The sequence below is a fragment of the Ambystoma mexicanum genome, chromosome 3q (assembly GCF_040938575.1).
Source record: "Ambystoma mexicanum isolate Mex_15411 chromosome 3q, UKY_AmexF1_1, whole genome shotgun sequence".
Classification (NCBI taxonomy): domain Eukaryota; kingdom Metazoa; phylum Chordata; class Amphibia; order Caudata; family Ambystomatidae; genus Ambystoma; species Ambystoma mexicanum.
The window spans coordinates 246359411-246376119 of NC_090926.1; the positions used below are offsets into that span (position 1 = coordinate 246359411).

The 16709-nt window shown below is 45.9% G+C and overlaps 1 long non-coding RNA gene across 1 annotated transcript in view; it reads right to left on the reverse strand.

Annotated features, from left to right (window-relative positions):
* The window catches only part of LOC138582400 (uncharacterized), an 81316-nt gene extending 64897 nt beyond the window's left edge, over positions 1-16419 (reverse strand). Inside the window, exons 1-2 of the long non-coding RNA XR_011305017.1 lie at positions 16121-16419; positions 15612-15723 (exon numbers count right to left, since the gene is read on the reverse strand). This is a non-coding gene — a long non-coding RNA (uncharacterized lncRNA). The remainder of the gene's footprint in view (positions 1-15611; positions 15724-16120) is intronic.
* Positions 16420-16709: the final 290 nt, after the last annotated feature.

Below are 16709 nucleotides of genomic sequence, written 5' to 3' on the forward strand. Positions count from 1 at the left end.
ACCCGAAAAGGGAACTGAGGTCCCAACAAAATTCAGGTAAGACTTAAGGTGAGTAATCTGTCCTTTTGCAATTAATTTGTTGCTCACCTTGTTTTGTCCTTTTTCTCCGTAGGTCTTGAATGCGACCGATGTCGCCTATGGGCGCTGAAAAGGTTGCCGGAGCCACGTGAAGGTAAGTGGAAGCGGTGTGGCAGCGTGAGAAGCGGAGCGCTTCTAACTATTGTCTTTCTTTTCCGAAGGTGCTGGGATGCGGCCGATGTCACCTATGACTGCTGAAGAGCTAGACAGCGCCACGTGAAGGTAAGTGGAAGCGGCGCTGCAGCGAGCGATGAGATGCGTTTCTAACCCTTGACTTTCTTTTGCAGGATCGACGGAGTGAAGAATCCAGATGCTGGATGAAGGTAGGTAATGTCCTAATGCTTGCCTTTCTCTCCTTGCAGGTGTTCCAGGTGCTGGCGGGCGTGGCAGGAGCCAGGATGCAGGAGCCGACTCAGTGAGCGTCCTGCTGCAGATGCAGAATAACGCGAAGCACGTGTGGCCATCCGGGCGTGGTTTAAATAGCCTTGGAAGAGCTTCAGGTGAGTGTTCTTCCACTGGCCCCACCCGAGTAAGAAAAGAGTTCCTGAAAGAAAATAGTTCCTCCCCAGCATTAGTTGGCTTGGAGCTTCAGACAGCATGGTCTGCCTCGGGTGAGTATGCAGCATGGTCTGCCTCAGGTGAGTTCACCCAAGCATTACCATATGTTCTGCCATGATGAGCCTGGCGCCTATGGCGCCAGGACAGATGCCTTTTATGAGCCTGGCGCCAAAGGCGCCAGGACAAGGTCCAAAGAGCCCCTATAGGGGTTTGCTGGGTCCTGCTTGGTGAGTATGAAGTCTGCTTCCGGGGACGCTGGGCCTGACCTGGCTCCTCGGGAGCAGGCATCATGACAGCACTCCCCCCCAAGGCCCCTCCCAAGGTTGTTTTCCCCGGGGGTTTTGGTTTGTCTGGGAAGGTCCGGTGAAATTTTTTAATGAACCGAGGAGCATGTACATGGTCATGGGGTTCCCCATGACCTCTCTTGAGGCCCGTAACCCTTCCAATCGATTAGATAGAAAAGCCTTGATCTTATCATTTTAGAATCTAAAATGTTCTTCACCTCGAACTCAGGTTCTCCCTCCACTTGAATGGGTTCTGGAGGCTTGATTAGTCTGGTTCCAGGTTGCACAGGTTTCAAAAGTGACACATGAAAAACAGGATGTATTCGCATATGAGCTGGTAAATCCAGTTTAAGGGCCACAGGATTGATTATGGCCGTAATGGAATATGGTCCCAGGTATTTGGGATTAAAAGTTTGAGGTCCTTTGAGTGATAAGTGTCTGGTAGCCAGCCAGACTTGGTCCCCAATCTGGTACTGAGGTGCCTCACTTCGATGCCGATCAGCACTTTTCTTGTATCTTTTCTTGGCTTGTTGTAAATGTTCAGTTGCTTCTTTGAAGGCTTTGGTAATTGCGGTATGCAGCTGGTCCACTGCGGGTGTTCCGAGATCATGAGGTGGATCCAGGTCAGAGGTTCGAGGGTGAAGCCCATATAAAGTGTAAAAAGGACTTTGCCCAGTTCCACAGTGCACAGAATTATTATATGCATATTCAGCTATCCAAAGAATGTCTTTCCAGTTACTTTCAGATTGTTGCAGCATACAACGTAAATATTGTTTGAGAGTCTGGTTCGTTCTGTTTGACCATCGGTCTGGGGGTGATGACTGGTTGATAGTCTTACATCGATTTGTGCCAATTGACAACATCTACGCCAAAAGTGGGAAATAAATTGGCTTCCTCGATCTGAAATCAGCACAGACGGAAATCCGTGTAACCGGACAACATTTTCAAGGAACTCTTTAGCTAGAACCGAAGCCGAAGGTAAACCTTTTAATGGAATGAAGTGTGCCATCTTGGAGAATAAATCCACAATAACAAGAATAGTGTTATATCCTGAACAGGGGGGTAAGTCCGTAATAAAATCCAATGATAGTGTGTGCCAGGGCGATGGTGGAATGTCTAACGGTTGAAGAAGACTGGCTGGTCTTTTCTTTTGGCCTTTATTTTGGGCGCACACACCAGAGGACATCACAAATGATTTTACATCTTTTTGCCAAGAAGGCCACCAGAATTGTCTTTTCACCTTTTCCTCAGGTTTTGGCAATGCCGGGGTGTCCCTCTATTAGTGTATCGTGATAACAAGAAACAACTAGCTTTTGTAAATCCGTGTGTGGAAGAAATAATCGTCCTCGGAAATAAGGTAAATCGTTATCTATAGTAAAATCAGATCCCTTTTGAACCCAGTCCTGCAAGTCTGTTGTGTCCAGGAGTTGTTTAACTCTAGTTTGGATATTTTCTAGCGATTGTGAAGACGTCATACCTAAGATCCTCTGTTCGGGAATTATCGGCACAGGCTCTGAGTTAGTGACTGTGTCCCCCATTCCAATTCCAATTCGGGATAGAGCATCCGCTTTGCCATTCTTACAGCCAGGACGGTAGGTGATTATGAAATCAAATTCAGCAAAAAACAGAGCCCAACGGAGCTGTCGAGATGACTGAGCCTTGGCGGTTTTCAAGTACTGTAAGGTCGGTGATCACCGTGATGGTATGTCTTGCGCCAAGGAGATATAGTCGCCAGGCCTTAAAAGCAGATTTAATCGCTAACAGTTCTTTGTCCGTGATGGCGTAGTTAATCTCGGGAGCCGAGAATTTTCTGGACTAGAACGCAACGGGATGCAGTTGGTTAGTCTCTGGGTCCCTTTGCGAAAGGACAGCTCCCATAGCTAGACTGGATGCGTCGGTTTCGACGATATAAGGGAGATCCGGGCACGGGTGATTCAATACGGGTGCAGAAGTAAATTTAGCTTTTAGTTCTTGAAAGGCTTGCTCAGCTTCTTTAGACCATTCAAAACGTTTATTTTTTCTTAAGAGTGCAGTGATGGGTTGAACCACCCGTGAAAACTCCGGAATGAACCTGCAATAAAAATTGGCAAAGCCAAGCATGCTTTGAACACCTTTTATAGAGCTGGGTTATGGCCATTTGTGGATAGCATCCACTTTTCGTGAGTCCATGTGGACTCCTTTAGGTGTCAGGATAAAACCTAGAAATTCGACTTCCGTGACATGGAAAACACATTTTTCAAATTTAGCAAATAGTTTGTGTTGGCGCAATTTCTCGAGGACTGCCATGACATGGGTTCGATGATCAGATTCTGAAGAGGAGTATACAAGAATGTCATCGATGTATACGATAACACAAACATCGATGAGTTCCCTGAGGACATCGTTCATGAAATATTGGAAGGCAGCCGGTGCATTGCACAGTCCAAAAGGCATAACTTGGTACTCGAAAAACCCATATTTAGTGCGGAAGGCAGTTTTCCATTCATCGCCTTCTTTGATTCGCACTAGATGGTAAGCCCCCCGGAGATCTAGCTTGGTGTATATGCCGGCATCTTTCAATTGGTCAAGGAGTTCAGGGATCAAAGGCAAAGGGTATCTGTTTTTGACAGTTATCTGGTTCAGTGCGCGGTAGTCTATACAAGTTCTGAGATCGCCTTCTTTTTTTGGTACGAAGAATAAAGCCGAGGATGCAGGAGACTTAGACGGGCGAATAAAAACATTGGCTAAGTACTGGTCCAGATATTGTCGTAAATGAAGATTCTCAGGCTCGGTAAGGGCATAGATCCTGCTGCAAGGGGGTGTTGCACTGGGTAGTAGATCTATCTGGCAATCGTATGACCTGTGGGGCGGTAGAGTATTGGCCTGTTCCTTATAGAAGACGTCTTGAAACTCTTGGTACTCTGGCAGTATTTCAAACTGACAGGAGTTACGGTAGCTAGGCCAATGCTTGTATTTTGTGGATAGCAGGTTTGTACACACTCTGGAAAGGTTATCCTCTTTGCTCACCAATCAATTTGAGGATTGTGTGTTTCCAACCAAGGGATTCCTAGAATTACTTGAAATTGCAGAGCCTTGATTACATCAAACACCATTGCCTCCCGATGCCCGTCTTGACCCAGCAATGTCACTTCCGTGGTGTAGTGAGTTTTCTTTTCCGAAGGTGCTGGGATGCGGCCGATGTCGCCTATGACAGCTGAAGAGCTAGACAGCGCCACGTGAAGGTAAGTGGAAGCGGCGCTGCAGCGAGCGATGAGATGCGTTTCTAACCCTTGACTTTCTTTTGCAGGATCGACGGAGTGAAGAATCCGGATGCTGGATGAAGGTAGGTAATGTCCTAATGCTTGCCTTTCTCTCCTTGCAGGTGTTCCAGGTGCTGGCGGGCGTGGCAGGAGCCAGGATGCAGGAGCCGACTCGGTGAGCGTCCTGCTGCAGATGCAGAATAACGCGAAGCACGTGTGGCCATCCGGGCGTGGTTTAAATAGCCTTGGAAGAGCTTCAGGTGATTGTTCTTCCACTGGCCCCACCCGAGTAAGAAAAGAGTTCCTGAAAGAAAATAGTTCCTCCCCAGCCTTAGTTGGCTTGGAGCTTCAGACAGCACGGTCTGCCTCGGGTGAGTATGCAGCATGGTCTGCCTCAGGTGAGTTCACCCAAGCATTACCATATGTTCTGCCATGATGAGCCTGGCGCCTATGGCGCCAGGACAGATGCCTTTTATGAGCCTGGCGCCAAAGGCGCCAGGACAAGGTCCAAAGAGCCCCTATAGGGGTTTGCTGGGTCCTGCTTGGTGAGTATGAAGTCTGCTTCCGGGGACGCTGGGCCTGACCTGGCTCCTCGGGAGCAGGCATCATGACAGTTCCCCAGGAGAGGATTGAAATAGATGTTCATTATGAGAGTCTGAACAACTTGGTTATTGATCACATGTACTATTTAGTAAACCCTTGCCAATCGTGTTTAGAAGATGGAGATGTCTCCACTTCTCAATTTTTACTGCCACTAGTAATCCATCCGCCGGTCTTCCTTTGACACCCTTTTTGGCCTTGCTACAAATCGTCAAGTATCCATCGAAGGTGGGGCTATCCCTGAGCCATGTTTCCTGTAAAAAGATGATACCCGCCCCCTTAAATAGATAAATCGGGTCATTATTCAAGAAGGAGTTGTGGCCTCTTGAGTTCCAACTACAGATTACAAAATCCACGTCCTTAGGACCCTGGACGGTCTCTTGCAAGTGTTGAAAGCACACTGGAGAGCCTTCCCTAACACGCAGGGGGCCCTTCCTGGCCAACCTGCCTCCGCTGGTCGGTGTAAAAAAAAGCACTGTACAGTCAGTTTCACCCTCCCTTGTTTCTTTGTTTGTTTGTTTTATTTATTTATATACCCAGGAGTAAAAGGGTGCTTGAGGAAGCGGTTACATAATACATTATATACATTTACATTTGTAAACACATTTATACAGTTTACAGGCAAAAGCACAAGTATAGGCAGGATCGTCTGACATAGGAAAGAGCAGATGGTAAATGCTAGTTTTTGTTCAGTAACCAAGCAATAACCTGTTTCTTAAAAGACTGAAAGGACTCAATCGTTTTGATGTTAAGTGGTAGGGTATTCCAGAGTTGGGAGGCAAGGACCGTGAAGCTGGATCCTCCAGCTCTTTTTAAGGTGAATCTGGGCACTGTTAGGCATAAGGGATTGGAGGATCTGGTGATTCTGGTAGCAGGTTTCATGGTGAATTTGTTGGTGAGATAAGGTGGGGCTAAATGGTTCAAGGCTTTGTATGTGATACAGATGGTTTTTTGGTCGATTTTTTGTTGTATAGATAGCTATTTACACAATTTTCTGGTGGTAGAGATGTGCTCTCGCCTGGGGATGTTTAATGCTGCTTGTAGTGCGTTATTTTGGAGCACTTGTAGTTTGTTAATTATAGATTGGTTGGCGCCTAGGTAAAGACTGTTACAGAAGTCCAGTTTGGACTGAATAAGAGCCCTGGCCAACGTAAGACAGCTATTGGAGGACAGGAAGGGTCTGCTGGCCCTGATCAGCTTGCCAGTGTAGGCGGTGGCTGAGGCAGTCATGTTAATTTGTTTGGAAAGGTTAGTGTTGGCATCAAGATAAAAGCCAAGGGTTTTCACACTTTTTGCAATGGGAATAGTGTTACCATCGATGATGATACTAGTGTAGTTAGGGCTGAGTTTCGACAGGTTATTGGGTGAACCGACAAGGAGAAGCTTAATCTTCTCATCATTCAGGCAGAGGCCATGGCCATCCATGCCTGAATGATGGAGAAGATTTTGTTAATCCAGATGGCTTCCGCATTGTAGTTACCTAAGAGGATGAGGAGTATCTGGGTGTCATCTGCATAGTTGGTGTAGGTGACACCCAGATGGTCCAGTATGTCAAGGAGTGGCTTTGTAAATATATTGTACAAAGTGGGTGAAACACATGAGCCTTGTGGGACACGGCACATTATAGGGATGGGGTCTGTTGCTGCTATGGGTGAAAAAACCTTCATGGTTCTGTTAGCCAAGAAGGATTGTATCCATATGACAGCAGAAGAGGAGAATTAAGCTGCAGAAGAAAGGTGGTTGCAGAGGATTTTGTGGTCAGCCAGATCGAAGGCCGCTGAGAGGTCTAAAAGGAGTAAGATGGCAGGTAGGCAACTCTGTCAAGGAGAGGGAGGACCCATGATTGTTTCAGGTTGCTAGGGACTGAATTAGTAGAGAAAGACAGGTTGATTAGTTTAGTGATGAAGGGGAATACATCTCTGGCTGTGTCTTTGATTATCTGGGGGGGCAGCTGTCCCCTTTGCAATTTGAAGGTTTGAGAGAGCTGATGATTTTTTGAACTTCCAATATAGTTACCTTTTAAAATGTGAATCCTACATTGGTGTCAGTGGGCGGGGACGGGCTTGGGCTGGTAGACTTGCTACTGGTAAGTTGTTGTCGTCTGTCCTCAATTTTAGGTTGAATCCTGGACCTTGATCCTGGACCTCCTCCCCTGTTTTTTTTTAGGGGTAGTATGTCTCAAAGCCATTCAGGCAGAGGTCTTCTTGACATTCACTGACCATCATTTCCACTAATTTAGAATGGAAGAAGATCGCATATTTCCCAAGCTGGTGGCGGTCGAACAAGTGGACAAATTGGATATTAGCCGAGGAAATGGCCTTAACTATGGGAATCGGGCCCAGAAGGGTTAATATGCCTCGTCTGTTGAGTGGGACTTTCTTGTCCTCTTCGAATACAGACTCAAAGATGATTGGCTGTATTCCCAGCTCCTGCTGTTATACTGCCTGGGAGCAGCTTTGGCCCACTTTCTGGTTGTCCTGTTCCCAGAATGCTGTTGGCATCTGGGTATCCTTGCGGATACCTGAAGAGTTCTTGGGGTGAGTATCTGTGTTCTGTCCAGTGTTGCCCCCAGGGAGCCTTGTTTTCTCACCCTTTAGGTGTTCGTTCGGTCGTCCTGAGTAACCTGTCCTGGCTTTAGAGGAAGCTTCAGAGCCATTCACGGGCTCTTTCGGAGCCTGATTTTAGGTCTTATTTTGCATGTGTTTTTCAGCTGGCGCCTTTTGTTCTTGTGTATGGCTGCAGACTCCATTGCCTCCAAAATGATCTTGTCTGCATTCAGCAATGACTCCTCTATGGGGTCCTGTACTCTCCCAGATTTATTAGGTTCAACAGCGTCAACGATAAGCTCTGTCTGAACCTGTCGGGAATGTCCCAGTGGTGTTCCTATGTTTCTTGGAGGACCATAACCACATATGCCTTAGAAGCATTCGAGAGCCCCTATTATTTTCTTTTGGGCCATTTTGGATATGTTTAGGTTTCTTAGTAAATGTTGCATTCCTCCCTAGGAATGTACTAGGGATTGACGTGGGATCAAGCACTTTCACTCGTTTAGCCGGAGATCGGGGGCCCGGCTCATCTGTGTTATTGCCCTTGCAGACTGATGCACCTGGCCTGGTCTGTGCAGAGTGGCTCTCGGGTCAGACCCCCATAAGCTGTGCCACTAGCAGCAAGGACCGGGCACTCCAATAATTGTTTGTTGATGTTAGTTAAGGCTGAGGTGTTCGCTTTAACCTCAGTGCAATTAGATCATAAAATGTCATAAAGGCTTGCAGGACAATGTTCAGTGCTGCAATTGAGCTTGTACCCCCTTCTGGTGGAGCATGACTGCAGGTATTATCACCCTTGAATGATAGCGGGGCTAGATCGTTGTCTGCAAAGGACGTCTCTTCCAGTGAGCGAAAGAGTATCTTATATAACATTCACCTCAGGATTCTACATTTTGAAGAGTGCCAGAGAGATGCTAAGACACTCATAGGCACTCTCTGATGCTCTTATTTCATTTTCCAGACTGAGGCAAACTTCGGTCAAATGCATACTTGCTTCCTCTTCCACTTGTAACAAATCAATCCCTGAGATTTCTAGATCCTGGTTCGTACCTTCCAATGGTCCCATCGTACAGTTATTTTCAGCAGAAGCTTTGGAGACGAGAATTTGGCTATACAGTTGTTTCCCTTTCTGGAGGAAAAATGTAGTAATTATTCCTTGAGCAGTGGGCCCACCCAAAGGACCCAATCCCGATAGACCCTCCTCTGAATTTTTAGACGCTGTTAGTTGGACCGACTGGTAGAGCATGGTGTTGTTTTTATTTTTGCCTTTCATATCTAGGTGACATGGTAGGAAGGCAACCACGCACTCTTCGGGCCAAAGGGAAAATTTCCCTGCAGTTCCCGTTTTCTGGACTTTGCAATATAAGCATAGCCAGCAAATGAGATGTTACAAGTAGTGTGCATCACCACATGTTCAGTATTTAGCTTGACTCTCTGGCACACTCACTTGCATCCAAAGAGTTACTGCCAGTGAAGTTCGGCGGAGCTCGGCTCACGGCCCCTCGGTCCCATGGAAACATGAAACACTTGCTTTCACTCTGCTTCGCTCCGCTTGGAGCTGAGATTTTTGTAGAAGCCGCTCCTCTTCCAATGGTAAACAATGCGGACAGACTTGTGAAGAAAAAAAACAAGAAAAGACTGCTGCTCTGCTGCTCTCACAAAACACTTGCCTTTACTCTGCTTAGCCCAGCTTGGAGCTGAGGTTTTTGTAGAAGCCGCTCCTCTTGCAATGGTAAACAATGCGGACAGACTTGTGAAGAAAAGACTGCTGCCATGCTGCTCTCTGCTCGACACTTGCCTTCACTCCACTTGGAGCTGAGGTTTTTGAAGAAGCCACTCCTCTTTCCAGTAACAATGAGGACAAACTCATGAAGAAAAATAGAAGAAAAGATTTCTGCCACGCTGCTCTCTGCTCTCACAAAACACTTGCCTTTACTCTGCTTCACTCCGGTTGGAGCCGGTTGGAGCTGAGGTTTTTTGTAGAAGCCACTCCTCTTTCCAACGGTAAACAAGGAGGGCATACTTGTGAAGACTGCCGTCACGCCGCTCTCTGCTCTCCATTGAAATAAAACATGTTACTTTTGATTGCAAGATTCCAAATCACTTCCTGTCTATTGTTGGAGGTCATGGATTTGTTTAGGTGTGAAGTAACCAGTTGCTGTATTAGTAAATATCACTACAAAGCCTACCTCTCTGAATTTTAGGAACCTACTGGAAACTACCTCAGCTCATCATATATGCCTATGTGCCCCATCGTGAACTTCTTTAAGTACATTTCTTTGAATTGTATTTATGTTGTCATATCTTTCACCGGTTGAGGAAGAGTAGCCTTTATTTTAATGCTACAAAAAAGAAGGTGCCAGGTAACCCAAAGTTAGCCTGTCGATTCAAATGCCTTGTATCTCTGCCTCCTTCCCCGCCCAGATTCCTAGAGTTAGAAATTCATGTTTGCTTTTTTCTATTCAAATGCACATGTTCTCTCAAAATGGCTTGACTCGTCTGCTATCTACGCTGGGACCCCAAAATGCCCGACAGACAAGTTAGCCAGAAATGTGACCATATCAAACCCATTCTAAAATGTCTTTATTGGCAAACAGAGGTCTCGAACTTCAAGGTTAAAATCTATGCATGGGGCCTCATGGAACAAGAGTGCAATCTTTCTACAGAAAATTACTGGAGCCTAACCATGTCCTTTTTTCAAACAAATACCAGACCACACTTGCACACAAGTTCAAACTGCAAAACACGTAATGGCAAGACCATGAGAGAATATGAGACAAAGTAATACCTTTAAACCATTCAGGGACGTCATTTCACCAAAATGCCAGGGGTAGCAACAGTGACATCACATGACCCTTGGCCTCTGATGACATCACAGGAAGTCATGCCATTTAACCCCACCTCCAAACATCATGGGAAGTGATGGCACACAACCTTTCACCCTTTGAAAAAACAAGTAGTGGCATCACATGGCATTGTTCCTCAGTACAATAAGAAAAATAGGGTTACGATATCATTGTAATATGATATACATTTCACACAAGAATGGATCATTGTTAGGGAGAATTCTCACAAATGTGCTGATTCCCCTCCACCTTAGAGAGCCCCAGCAACTTTGCTGGATTTTGAGGACTTGATTTTTTTAACCTGAAGACACAGAGTGAGTCCCTTTTTTCCCACTCATGTATTTTAATGTGATTTCTGAGCGTTGTGTTTCTTTTGGTTGTAGAGTCTGACAAACTCCGTAGGCATCATCTTTTACATTGTGTCACAAAGCACCTTCAGTGCAGTGGTACAAGGACGTCTGTTAGATTTCTCCAAGGTTTAAATACCTTCTCTGGGATAAACTACTGTTTCCCAGAGCAGTAAAGTGAAATTGACTTTACTTACATTTGTAACTTTCTATACCCAGCACACACTATCTTACAATAGGGTACTGGAGGGGTTACGTAGTATCCCCTTTGTCTAGCTTCTCATGTAACATTTTTATGTTACCCTTTCCTCACCGAATGGGTGGTGGCAGTGGTTTTGTTTTAACTACCGTGGTGTGCATTTACCGCTGGCTGCGTTCACAGCTGCAGTAAAGCACCCAAGGGTGCCTTTTTTGTCAAAATGACCCCGGTCTTATATTTTCACCATTTCATTGTGGAAAGGTCCTTCTTGAGATTTACTCTGCACGCCAAACCAGGTTTGTTCCCATTGTTTGCTTTGCCTTTGGCAGGATTCACGAGTGAAACCCGCCTCTGGCTCCAGGATGTCTGGGGTAGGCAGGAAGTGAGGGAGGTGCCCGAAACTCCCTGTGCTTAGTCTCCTAGGAGACCCAAATGCACTCTGTAGCAATTGACCGGCTAACTGTCTGGCAAGGACAGCCACCCTGCTGGGTGAGTGACAGCTAGCCTGGAATGAATGGGAGAGAACTGAATAAAAGGTGAGGCTTTTTGCTTGGAAGGCAGAGTCGACCACTGGAGGAAGAAAATGAAAAAGAACTTGAAGAGGACATCCGCTCCAACTCCTGGACCATTGGTTTGCCCGGTGAGGACCTGCTGCTGTCATGACCACTGTTAGGGGTCACAAGCTGTGCCACAAGCAAGCTCCCACCAGAACCCTAAGGGCTTTAAAACTTCTGCAAAAAGGCTCCTGGGGCCAGTCCTGGTGCCTTTGGAAAACCAGGCTCATATGCGGTAAGGAGAGACTTATCAGGCTTGCTTTCATTTATGGCCATGGGTCTTTGAATCCAACATTGAAACAACCACATAGCTAGGTTCTTATGAACCAAACCATGCGGTCTAGTGTTTTGGGTGTGGGTGGGCCCGGAACTACTTTACCTGGTACTACTTTACATGGGCTATATAAACCACACCCGGACTGCAGAACACGCTTCGCGTTATTCTGCAACTAGCAGCGTGACACTCATCGTGTCCAGCTCCAAGTCTTCAGCATCTTCCTGTAATCCTGCAAGAACAAGATTACTTATCTTATCTGAGAATACACAATCCTACGCTCAGCATTTCAACTGGGATGCAACCTGTGGAAACCGAGAGAAGAAGAAACATCACCTGTGAGTACTAGCTTGAGGAATTCCAGCATCCGTTCGAACATCGCGACTTGCAAAGCAAGAGAGGGAAAAACAATATTAGAATGCGCGCGCTTCCAAAACATCGAATTCCATCATTCTTACCTGAATTCCATCGTGCTACGCAGCGCTTCCATCCGGAACTCCACAGCAACACCCTGCAAGAGAAAAGGAGAAATATTCAGGTTTGTTTTCAATATTTAATGCCTGCATAGTACTTAACCTACCTTAACGGATCCCTGGGGTCAGTTTTCATCGTGCTCTCCTCCACTCATTGCACCGCAGCAGCCTGTGAGGAGAAGAAGAAGAGAACACAGGTTAGCTTCAAAAAGACAATAAAGAACACTGCGCTTCGCGCTTTCCCTTACCTTAGAACGTGCCTATTCATCCAGCACAACAGCATCAAACCTTTGCACCTGAAAAGAAGACCATAAAGACATTAAGGGGATTTCCACCATAAAACAGAAGTAAGATTTACAATTAACAATCCTGCCTGCCTACCAACAGAGTTGGGGTCACAGCAGGCCTGGACCCGAAGAAAGGCGCACTGCACCAGTGAAGCAACTTGGGCAGATCGCCAACAAATGCCAAGCGCCCCTGCACCAGACGCACGACAGATATTTCAACCTACAAACAATTAAGGTGAGAAAGTCTCAGTGGGAGAGGGATCGGTCAGAGGGAGGTGGAAGATTCACCCATTAGAGACAGTTACCACAAATCCTCCCTTCTGTGATTGCAGAATTGTTATTCCGCACTGGGCAACTACGTATCCAGGGTTCCAGATCACAGAGCCTTCCAGACACCCCTGGGGATATCAGGTGTGTGTTACAGAACGCAAAGCCTCTAAACCTTATCCACTTGTGCATCATGGAGACATCTGAAAATGACCACTTAGCTCAGCTTTTGGGACAATTACGTGCCAAGGTACACGGAGCCCAGCAAGAAACCAATACCTGAAGACGAGAATTAATAGTCACGAAAGACTGTACTGATAAACTAAGTAAACAGCTACTACAATCACAGGCTGGGCAAACTCCATTGCCCGGATTCGCTCCATCCGTTGCTACACCAACTTCAGTCAACCCAGTACAGATAACGTTGCCGGGAGCAGTACCTCTGGCACCACCAGAATGATTTAATGGAGACCCCAAAAGGTACGCAACATTCATGAACCAGTGCCGTCTCCTTTTTATTTGTAGGCCTGGGGCTTTCCCAAACGACCAGTCAAGGGTGGCCTTCATTTTATCATACTTGAGTGGAAGTGCTGCAGATTGGTCTGTACCTTTAGTGAGCCGGGATGACCCATTACTGCAGGAATTCCGGGGTTTCCAACAGGAGATGGAAAAGCTATTTGCTCAACATTTGCATGGACAAGCTTTAGACAACAAACTCCTGTCTCACCGCCAAGGAAACCAAGATTTACTGACTTATATTGCCTCCTTCAATAGACTGGTCGTGGAAGCTGGATGGCCTGAAGATAAAAGAACCAAGTTGTTTCATCGGGGCCTATGAGGAGATCTAAAAGATGTCCTTGCTCAAGTGGTAGACCCACCTAAAAACTGTGCAAAGTTTATAAACCTTGTAGTGCAATTGGATCACAGATTACAGGATCGGAGAACAGATCGAAGTAGACTCGAGAACCGGGCCATGTACATACGTTCAAAAGACAATGGTCAACATCCACCAGAAAATACCACAGAACCCATGCAGATCGGAGGAGTACGACCTCCTTTAACCAAGATTGAAAGAGACAAGAGAAGGCAGCTACAGTTGAGCCTGTATTGCGGTAAATCAGGTCACTTCCTCAAGGACTGCCCAGTGAAACCTCAAAGAAAGGCAGTAGACGCTACAGAAAAAGAAGATGATGGGAAAGAATCGGAAAACTACCAGGCCCGGCAAGCGTAGAGGTCCGCTTGTCGAGTGAGAAGGATGAGTCACAGACCTCACATTTTGCTCTACCACTAAACTTGATCAATCATCGACCGTCGCGGATGAATGCCATAGAAGCGTATATAGACAGCGGAGCAGTTGGAAACTACATTGATCGAGATCTGGCAGCAGAAATGGGACTTCCCTTATGCACAAAACCAACAACTGAAAAGGTAACCACTGTTGACGGTACAGAAATTGCTTCTGGTCCAGTAAACCCAATGCACAACAGAATTAACCCTTCTGTGTCAGAATGCACATCAAGAAGCAATCATATTTGACCTCATCAAAACTCCTCAGTTCAGGTTAATCTTAAGGATGCCGTGGTTGGTAACTCACAATCCTCACATAGACTGGCGTGCAAAGAGATTGGCCTTTTCTGATGAATGTGCCCCCACTTGCTACCCAAAATCTATACCACAACCAAACCAGAAATCTGTTCAAGGAATAGCGTCTGTGATCACGGAATCATTGGACACCTTACCAAGGGAATATCAAGATTATCAAGATGTTTTTCAGAAGGAACAGGCTAACACATTACCGCCACATAGGCCATATGACTGTCAGATCGACCTGATACCTGGCACACGGGTTCCTTGTGGTCGGATTTATGCACTTACGGAAACCGAAAATCTCCACTTGAAGTCCTATCTGGATCAATACCTGGCTAATAGGTTTATACACACATTTACAAATGAAAGATTGTGGGGAATTATTTACCGGCCTCGAGATTCGTCCCCCCTAAACAACTTGCGAAAGCTACTGGACTTAAGAATCTCGTTGCCTTTATGCTGGACCCTATACAAGGGATGGTGAACACCATTAAGTCAAAATAACCGTAACTGTTGCAAAATATCAGTCAACCGCTAGAAACATTTAGTTGTACAAAACAATAATTATTTGATTAAGACAATGGGCATCATTACACGGATGGCGGCAAGGGTTTACCGGTACCGGAATTTTACCGGTACCGGTAAACCCTTACCACCTTACTACGAGGTCCCTTTGCGGGTTGGGGAATTTAACGCCTGGTTTTTGCAGGCGTTAAAAACCAACCCGCAAAGGGACCAGGGAACTAATTACGGTACCGCAATTTGCGGTACCGTAATTAGTGCCTTCCCCATTCCCATAGAATTCTATGGGGCAAAAATGGGAATGGGGAAGGGCAATGGTGGAAGGGGGAATTACCACCCCGCCAACCTTGGAATAGGGCGGTAATTGCCCTTTCCACCAAGGCGGTGCCGATATTTTACCGGCATGAACCATGGCGCTAATAGCGCCATGGTTCACCACCATCCGTGTAATGAGGCCCATTAATGTTTTTTTTTAAATGTATTAAATCATCTTCAGTAAAAAACTCAATGCAGTCTTAAAGCTGCCTGCAACTCATACTGCCATTTAGTAAAACAAACAAAGTGCAAAAAAGTGCCTCCTTCCAAACAGCACACAATACATTCGCTCAGTTCAACATCCATTCTGAACCATACAAAACGTCAAATACAAAAATACAGAAAGCTCTCCAATTACGAGTTGCTCTCTCTCGACCACTAATGTCCCAATTAGACGAATCCTTGGTTCTGATTAACTAAATAATTGCTTCACAAATGTTGCATTATAATGGAACACATTCTATTCGAACATTACTAGAACTTCTTCAGGGGAAACATTTTTTTTTCGACTTTGTGTAACAGTGTTCATCTGTGACCCTATAAGGAACAGCATAAAAAACAGCCATGAATATTGCTGTTACTAAATGCCACAACTACCCATCATTAGAGCTAAAAGTCTCCTGTGTTAGGCTTACCATGGTAGCTTTAATAGATAATGTCCACAGCGCAGTAGGCGCGTCTTCAAAGTAAAACAGCCTTCTGTGGTGGTAAACTCCACGTGCAGCCTTCTGCCACCCGGTTAAAACTCTGCAAAAAAACGATTGGCTTTACATAGGTATATGTACAAGAATTGGTCAACAGAAAATCTGTCAAAACCATAAACCTTTCACCTACTTCTTGCTTGTCTAATACACAAACCTCACGTGCAGACAGGGTTTGCTATCTCACTACATTTCCATACAAACTGAGGTAAAGAACGAGGACTCTCTAATGGGGGGGGCGGATAGATCAGCCTGAATAAGTGCATGACCATATTAAACAATACCGCCCCTCCTCATTTAGTAACAACAAGTCACCCCAGCATATGCTGACCTTCTCGGTATGCGTACAATATGCCGCGTGACTAGAAATGTGTAATCACACCACGCCCCTAGTATAGTGCTCGTCCCCGCAACGCGAACACTTTAATGCAGTGGCTACTCACTTATACAGGTCTTGACTGTCCGTTCACGGTAGTACTGCCAGGTTGTGCACCTTTGTTGGTATTGTGTCGCCCTTTGTTCATAGACGCCAATTTGGTAGCACCGTTATGCCTCGTAACGCTGTGGATCACAGACGTTCGGTTACTCGAGGAAAACAGACTCGATTTCGAAACATGGTCGTAAGCGGAGTCGCAACTCCTCCTCTTGCTCGTAACAATTCTCTCCTTTCACTCAAATAGAGCCTTCTAATCAACCCTCAACAGGGCATAACCTTCTACAGAATAAGTCGCCCCCTACTCCTTTCCGAACCATTGGCACTTACTTCGAACAAGTACTTCGTCTGGCTTCACTCCCATCCTCATCTCGTACGTATGGCGCCGGTCACCTGATTCCACACTCACGTTGCCGTACTTCCCTTATAAAGGGTGATGGAGTGACACAACTGTAGAGGAACGGAATGATGCAACTATAACAGGTCACTTCTAATTGGAACACCGTGAATTACTCTTCAGACGCATAAAAAACATATTACTTGAGGTAAGCGTGAGTCTCCTGTCGATGCTGTTAGGCTAAGAAGCTACTCAATTTAAC